Source organism: Phaseolus vulgaris, chromosome 7 (assembly GCF_000499845.2).
Source record: "Phaseolus vulgaris cultivar G19833 chromosome 7, P. vulgaris v2.0, whole genome shotgun sequence".
Lineage (NCBI taxonomy): Eukaryota > Viridiplantae > Streptophyta > Magnoliopsida > Fabales > Fabaceae > Phaseolus > Phaseolus vulgaris.
The window spans coordinates 11,798,734-11,807,367 of record NC_023753.2 but is presented as its reverse complement, the minus strand read 5'-3'; positions in this window follow the sequence as shown (position 1 = coordinate 11,807,367).

Here is an 8,634-nt window from a genome sequence, read left to right as displayed (position 1 = left end):
AATGAAAATGGGTGACCAGGTTAGAGGCGGGTTTGATTATAACCTTTTATTTTTTAAATTAAAATTTATATACATTTCCATCTCATAATAAAAATCACAAAAACACATGTGAGATTTAATGTTGGAAAGACATACGTATCTTTTTTTCAATATCAAATTTTTTTTAAAAATTATAAATTTTAAAATAGAACACTAAATAATAATTACATAATTTTTAAGTAATTATAAAAAAATCACACATAATTAAGAGAAAATATCTTCAAAATTTGAGTAAATTTTGTAGATATCGATCGAGTTAAATCATTGGGTGAGAGAAATAATAAAAAATTGTATAACGAAATAGTAGTTCTTTAACTGAAACAAAATTATGAACCAAAGAAATTTTTTTTTTTTTTTATATTACCTAATAAACTAAAGATTTATATAATTAAAAACATAAAGTTGATGGTTAAATCTTTTTTTTACATGACACAAAATAAACAATAAATAAAAATATAAAAAATAAAATATGTGTTCAAGAAAAATTTAATTCAATAAAAATTTAGGTTTATGTTTCTTAATATGTAACTGAAGCTCTGGTGAGAGAGAAAATAACTTGAAAATTTGAGTAAATTTGATAGATATCAAATTATTTAAAGGGTTAAAAAGAGATAAAATATGAAAGAAGCGTAGTAAAAGAAGAGTTCTTTATATGAAAAAAAAAACAAATAATTAAAGATAATAATAAAAAAGTTAAATTATCTAATAAATTAAAAATGCTTTGTAAATTTAAAAATGAAGATATATAATACGAGACGGATATATATACATGTTTATTTTAGTTCCCATATCTAACTTAAAAAAATATAGTGTTATCTATACTAACTCCAATTAATACAAAAAATATCTATAGAAATCAGGGTGAATTTAGATAATATTTGCAAATACAGATTTAATTGTCATCTGTAATTAAAAAAAAGATGAAAAAGAAAGCAAAAAAAGGAGGAAAAATACAAAGTAGAGAAATTGAATAAGATAGAAGGATTAATATACTGAAGCACCAAAAGCCCAAAATGCATGAAACAGTGCTGGCATTTCATGACCCAAAAGAGAAATTATTGTTTTTGTCTAAGTTGATTTTCTTTTTACGGTGGGCTGGGATTAGGGCATGTTATTGTTTATATAATAAAATAAAATCATGAATATGTTTTCTATTTTCTAAAATTTAGAATAAATTTACTTTGGTCATACAAATTTAAAATTATTTTTTAACTATGATAATTTAAAAGTTACTTTTCTAATCTCTCTTTCTCAAGTACTGTTAAAAAATAATACTTACACTGTTAGTAATCAACCTCTGATTTTCTTCATATTATTAAATACCTTATCACATGTTTATTTTTGCTTTAAAAATATTCATTTTTAGTACTTTTAAATGTAATTTGACATAGAAACTGATATTTTTAAATTATAAAGATTTAAAAAATAGTTTTAAAATCTGCACAACTAAAAGCAGTTTTATTCTAAAATTAACATATTAAAAATAAGTTTAAATCTAAAATAATTTCCTACTTTTCTGATTTATAAAAAGAATCATCATAATTCTTAAAAACATGACTTTATTGTATAATTTTTTTGTACGAAAAAAAAAATATAAACGTGAGAAATATTTTGTCCTAATTATAATAAGAAACAAAAAAAATAAGTTTTAATTATTATTTTTCATATCTTTATTTATTGGGAAGTCTATTAAAATTCATCTACTCTTTTTTTATATATTTTGTGAGATTTCTCTAAAAACTTTATGAAAAATCATAAGAAATGTATTTATGCGATTTTTTCTCAAAATGTTTTAAATTTCCGTAAAATATTAATAGAAAAGGTCCATATTGTAATGTAACCATATAAATTGCCCTCGTGGATTGGAAAATTATATCATGAGTTATGAGTAATATCGTAAAATATTATTACATAAATTGTTTAATTTTATGGAAAAATAAAATAAAATTGTGATATAATCAGTTAAAAACGTTTCTAAATTTTTATATAAAGGATAAGGAGTTAGTAACTAATATTTTCCTGATTAATGGCTTACATACATTGTTATTTGAAATGAGTAACATTGTTCATTAATGACTTGAATAGCATCTCATAAATAAGTTAAAAGTCAACAAATATTTGATGTTTGTAAATTACTTGAATTAATTGAAATGTTTAGCAGTGAAATAGTGAGAACAAGGTATTTCAGTCAAATGTTGAGGAAACAAAAACAAGAGAAACAAAAAACAAAGTTGGAGACAAAAAATGAAGAAAAGACTAAAAACTAAAAAGCCTTGTGAGGGTAGTAAACGTTCTTCAGCCATCACACTTCCTGTATCTATCACAAAGCCTTGTTCTTTAGAGTCATCATCCACTTGCGTCCATTTATTTTGCAAAGACGAAGTCCCAAACAAACACCTCAATGCTATTTCACCTTTGAAAATTCCAAATCTTGTTTGATGCTAGACGACTACGGAGGGTACTTGTTCAAATCAAAATTATCATAAAAGTCTTCTTTTCCTTCTCTTACTTATAAACATAACTTTTAGGTTTTGCTAAAACTGTATTGGTCAATCTGTGAGTCTTAATATTAAGTTGCTAAATATATAAAAATGACAGTTATCCAACAAATTCCGCACAAATCTGCTACAATCTCCTAATAAGGGCAAGTATATAAATATTTACATAAATAAGACCAATTCTATGCTAATCAAATAATTAAAATATTAATTAGAATGATTCTAAAATTAAAGCATTAATATGTTAGAGATACAACAAGATTTGTGTTTGATATGTTGGAATCTTCTTGTTACCCCCCTTCAAGTTGGAGCATGCAAATTATGAATGCTCAACTTGGTGAGTAGAAGAATGAACTTCTTAGATCTGAGCGCTGTAGTGAAAATATCTGCCAATTGAGTATGAGTGGAGACATAAGATGGAAGGATGAGATTCTGAGTGATGGCATCACGGACGAGATGACAGTCAATCTCAATGTGTTTGGTTCGTTCGTGGAAGACATAATTCTTAGAAATATGCAAAGCAGCCTGACTATCACAAAAGAGGCGCATGGGCTGTGGATGAGAGATTCAAATATCAGAAAGGATTGCCTTCAACCATTTCAGTTCACAAGTGGTGTTCGCCATGGAGCAATACTCCGCTTCAGCAGAGGATCGAGACACTGTGTGTTGTTTCTTTGTCTTCTAAGACACTGGTGAATTTCCAAGGAGAATGAACCAACCAGTGACAGACCCTCGAGTGAGAGGGCAGCTTGCCCAATCAGAGTCTCACCAACCCTTTAAGGTAAGGACACTGTCCCGACGCAAGAGAATGCCCTGGCCAGGCTGCCCCTTGAGATAGTGAACAACACGTCGGGCAACTTGCCAATGTTCTTCTCTTGGTTGTTGCATAAATTGAGACAAGACATGAACACGGTAAGAGAGGTTCGGGCGAGTGAAGCACAAGTAGATGAGGCGCCCAATAAGGCGACGATATTGACCAGGATCAGAGAGTAGTGGTCCTTCCGCTAGAGCTAAACGATGATTTTCTTCAATAAGAGTAGATGGTCGTTGACAGAGGAAAATACCTGTAGGAGATCAAGCAACTTCCACCCCTAAAAAATATTTGAGCTTCCCTAAATCTTTCATGTGAAAACAGGCACGAAGATAGTCTTTGAACCGTTGAATAGCAAAAGGACCATTACCAGCTATGATCAGGTCATCAACATACACAAGGACTACAAGTTGGACGTGTAAATGACAAAGGTTGAACAAGGAATGATCAGAGGAAGATTGTTGGAAACCGTATTGGAGAAGGGCAGTGGAGAGTTTGGAAAACCAACAATGTGGGGCTAGACGTAAACCATAGAGAGATTTGCGAAGCTTACACACCATTCCTTGATTTTGCACAGAAAAACCAGGCGACAATTGCATGTAGACATCCTCCTTAAGGTCACCATGTAAAAAAGCATTGTGAACATCCATCTGGTGAAGTTCCCAATCCTTGGCAGCAGCTACAACTAGAACAATACGAATGGTAACCATTTTGGCCACTAGGGCAAAGGTCTCATTGAAATCTATCCCCACAACTTGATGATTTCCCAGAATAACCAAGCGGGTTTTGAAGCATTCAATGCTTCCATCAGAGTGGTACTTAATGCGATAAATCCACTTGCACCCAAGGGCCTTCTTTTCAGGGGGCAAGGTGGTGATATGCCAGGTGCCATTGTCTTGAAGGGCCTTGATTTCGACATCCATGGCTATTTGTCAGCATGCGTCCCAAATAGCCTCAGAAAAGTGTCGGGGTTCCCGTTCATCCCCGATTGTTGCAAGAAAGGCATGGTGCTTGGTAGAAAATTTGTCATAAGTTACATAATTAGTTAAGGGGTAGGATCTACCTGAGAGATGTGACGGAAGAGGAGAGCGGAGCGATGGGCTTATGATGTGGAGGGTATTGGTAACATACTCACGAAGACGCATAGAGGGGTGTTTTATTCAATGCCATTGACCAAGTGGTGCTTCAGATACGGTTTCATTAACGGTGAAGGATGGACTGCATACGTCATCTTGTATGGGAGTGACTATAGGAACTTGGTCTTCAATGGGCATTGTACCGTTATGCATGGGTTGCACATCGTGGGCCATGGAGGACCCCCCTTGTCACTGAAAGTAGAGGTATCACACAAGTTTGGCTCAGGTGAAAGGTTGTCACATGGATTAGGCTCAAAGAAAGTCACATTAGGAAGGCTTTGTACTTGAGCAGTGGGTGCATCCAAATTGGGTAAGGAGACAAGAGGAAATTCACTCTCCATGAACTTGACATCACGGGATATGAAGAAAACATTTTTCTATAAATCATATAATTTCCATCCCTTTTTCCCAAATGGATACCCAACAAATACACACTTTCGGCTTCGATTATCAAATTTGTCTCCCTTGGTGAGTCGATTGTGTGCATAACAAAGGGAGCCAAATACCCTTAAATGGTCATACTTCGGTGGCTTTCCATGTACCATTTCATACAGAGTTTTACCTTGAAGAACAGATCAAGGTGTCAAATTGATCAAGTATCTAGTGGTTAAGATGCGTTCTCCCCAAAATTTAATTGGTAGTCCCCCTTGAAATCGCAGTGCTCGAGCTACATTAAGAATGTGCTTGTGTTTTCTCTCTACCCGTCCATTTTGTTGTGGCATGCCAATGCAAGAAGTTTGGTGAATGATTCTCTATTGCAAGAAATATGAGCTTAAACATATGAACTTCGTTCAATTATCACTTCACACCCCTTTGATTCGTTTGTTGTACTGTCGTTTAGTGAGATTAAAAAAAATTAAGAAGGACTTTAGAGAGTTCTTTCTTTTTAGACAACAAATAGATCCACACTACTCGAGAACAATCATCCACTATTGTTAAAAAATGAGGCTCCACAAGACGAGGGGGGTTCTATAAGGTCCCCATAAATCACAATGTATTAAATTAAAGACCGTTACGACACGATAATTACTTAAAGGAAACTTGTCTCTCGTTTGTTTTGACCTCTCACACACTCCACACACCTTGGTCAATTGTTCAAGGTTACAACTACTACTTATTTCAGGTAACATTTGAACTACTTTGTAGGACGAATGTCCCATACCCTTGTGCCAAAGATCAACATGTTGTTCCACACTGGTCTGACACGCTGTTATTTTTCGAGTGCCACAAAACAAGTAAAGCCCATCTTTCCGCTCACCCGTTCCAATCAGCATCCTCGAAGTGAGTCATGCATCACACAAAATTTATTAGTAAATAACACTAAACAATTCACATCATCAGTTATTTGCGACATCGAGATTAAATTGCATCTCATTTTTGGCATGTATAGCACATTCTTTAGTTTGAGCTCGCCTTCAAGGATCACTGTTCATTATGTATTTGCAAGAACTTCCTCCCCATTCGGCAGTCCCACTGTACAAGTTTTCACATTGTGTTACTCCCTTAAATTCCTTGGGCTCCCTATCATATGGTTAGAAGCTTCACTATCAATAATCCACAAAACACAATTTCCCTTACTGGTCACTTTTCCCATTTCGTTGCCTTTGTTGGCATTAAGAATTTCGATCAATGTCTGCCATTGCTCATTGCTAATTCCAGTCACCACACCGCGGGATTATCCTTTTTGCTCACTGCATGTTTTAGTTTCGACATGTACAATATTTGCACGCATTGTCCCACTTCTCCCACGTGCCCTTTGTTTTTGGGCACTTCTGTTGCTGGTTCCTTCATTGTGTAGGTGGTCAGCCCACCATTTCGGGTACCCAGCTAGTTGTAAGCATCCCTTGTCGTCATATCCAAATCTACCACAATGTGAGCACATGAGCTGTTTCGATTCAGTTCGCCCCTTTTTCTTATATCCCGTTTGCATTGAAAGTCCCATTATGACTTCTCTTTCTTCCTTCATTTTGGTGATCATCTTCATCCTTTCTTCCTGCACCAAGGTTACGTACACCCTGTTGAGTGAAGGCAGTGTTTCTGTTGGAAGAATATTGGATCGCACTGTCCCGTAACCCACACCATTCAATCCCATCAGAAATTGATGAACTTTTTCTTCTTCCCTTCTCTTCTCTAAGCGTGATCCAATGCCTCACTTGCATCCTCCACACGTGCACTTTGGAATTTGTTCGTAGTTTGCCAATTCATCCCAAAGGGTGTTTATCTTTCCATAGTACATAACCATTGTTGGCCCTTGTTGCTTGCACTCCACTAGTTCAGCGTTTAGTTGCTAAATTCGTGATCCATTCACCACAGAAAAATGCTCATTGATGTCCTCCCAAAGATCTTTCGCATTCTCTGCATACGTGATGGTGGAGCGCAAGTTCGACTCAATGGTGTTCAATATCCAAGAAACAAGAATGGATTGAACTGTCCACCAATATTCCATCTCTGGCGTGTCCTCATCTGGTATCTTATGGGTTCCATCGAGGAAACCCCACTTTCGTCGGGCACGCAATGAGACCTTCACTGTTTGCATCCATTCTTCGTAGTTTTCGCCACACAATTGCACTAGCGTAATCACATTTCCAAGATTGTCACTTGCATTCAAATCATATGGTGATGGACCCTTCTTGACACCATCCCTTTGATTCTTCACATTCTCCTTAATCTGAGACATATTTCCATTATCCGCCATTTTAGCGGTACATGATGTTTATCAAAATGTTGCTTTGATACCATCCTAAAACTGTATTGGCCAATCTGCCTGTTTTAATATTAAGCTGCTAAATATATACGAATGGTGGTTATCCAACAAATCCCGCACAAATTTGTTGCAATCTCCTATTAATGGAAAGTATATAAATATTTACATAAATAAGACCAATTCTAGCTAATCAAATAATTAAAATATCAATTAGAATGATTCTAAAATTAAAGCATTAATATGTTAAAGATACAACAGGATTTGTGTCTGATATGTTGGAATCTTCTCGTTAGGTTTCAACAAATGCTTCAAATAATTTAACACTTATGATACTGAAAAAATAAAGAACTTTCATTGTATTTGAGAACAAGAAAACTACAGAACACATTTATGCAGAGGAGGATGAAAAGCTATATAAAGTTAACACAAACTCTAAGAGCTAACATAAACTATTAACATACTACAAACAACATATTAGAAAAGCTAAAGAAAAATAAATCTAGTAAAATTTTCTTTCAAGTTGGGTGATGAAAATCACAACATCCCAACTTGTAACAAAAATGTCAAGAGAAGTGTGATGAAGGGGTTTGGTAAAAGCATCAACAAGTTGGTCCGAGGAAGAAATTAGAAACAAGTGAATTAATCCTTGCTGAATTTCTCACGAAAAACAAGTTAGTCAATTTCAGTGCAAAATTGTGAGTTCACTAGATAGGATACTAGTATCATAATAAACCAAATTAGAACCCAAAGACATATGAAGATCATGAAGGAGAAAATGTAACTATTGGATTTCACAAGTGAGACTAGCCAGAGCTATATACTTAGTTTCAAATGAAAAATGAGAAATAATAGTTTGTTTCTTCAATTTCCAAGAGACCAATGAAGAACCAAGAAACACAAAAAAAACCAGTGATGAATTTTCTGGTATCTAGGCAACAAGTCCAATCTTAATCAACAAAGACCGATAATATGAGTTTAGAGGAAGCAAAGAAGAATAATCGTTGAGCAAGTGATCCTTTTAGGTAGCGAGGAACCTAAACAACAACCTTATAGTGAATACCAAGAGGATTCAACATAAATTGACTTAATTGTTTTAATGAATAAACATTATCTCGCCTGGTGATGGTGTCATACAAATGTCTACCATCTAACCTTCCATAACCAGCAACATCAGGGAAAGTTTTATTGTGATAAGCTTGTAATTTAATAGAAGGATCAAAAGGAGTATTAGCAGGTTTAAAACCAATCAAACCTAATGTCATCGAAAAGTTCAAGAGCATATTTTCACTTATTTCAGACTTAGACCAGGAAATTTCAAGGCTTAAAAAATATCTCATAAATCCAAGGTCCTTGATTTTAAATTTGGTATCTAAGATTTATTTAACATAAGCAATTTGTTCCATATCATTTTCAGCTAAAACAATATCATCCACATAAGTCAATAAG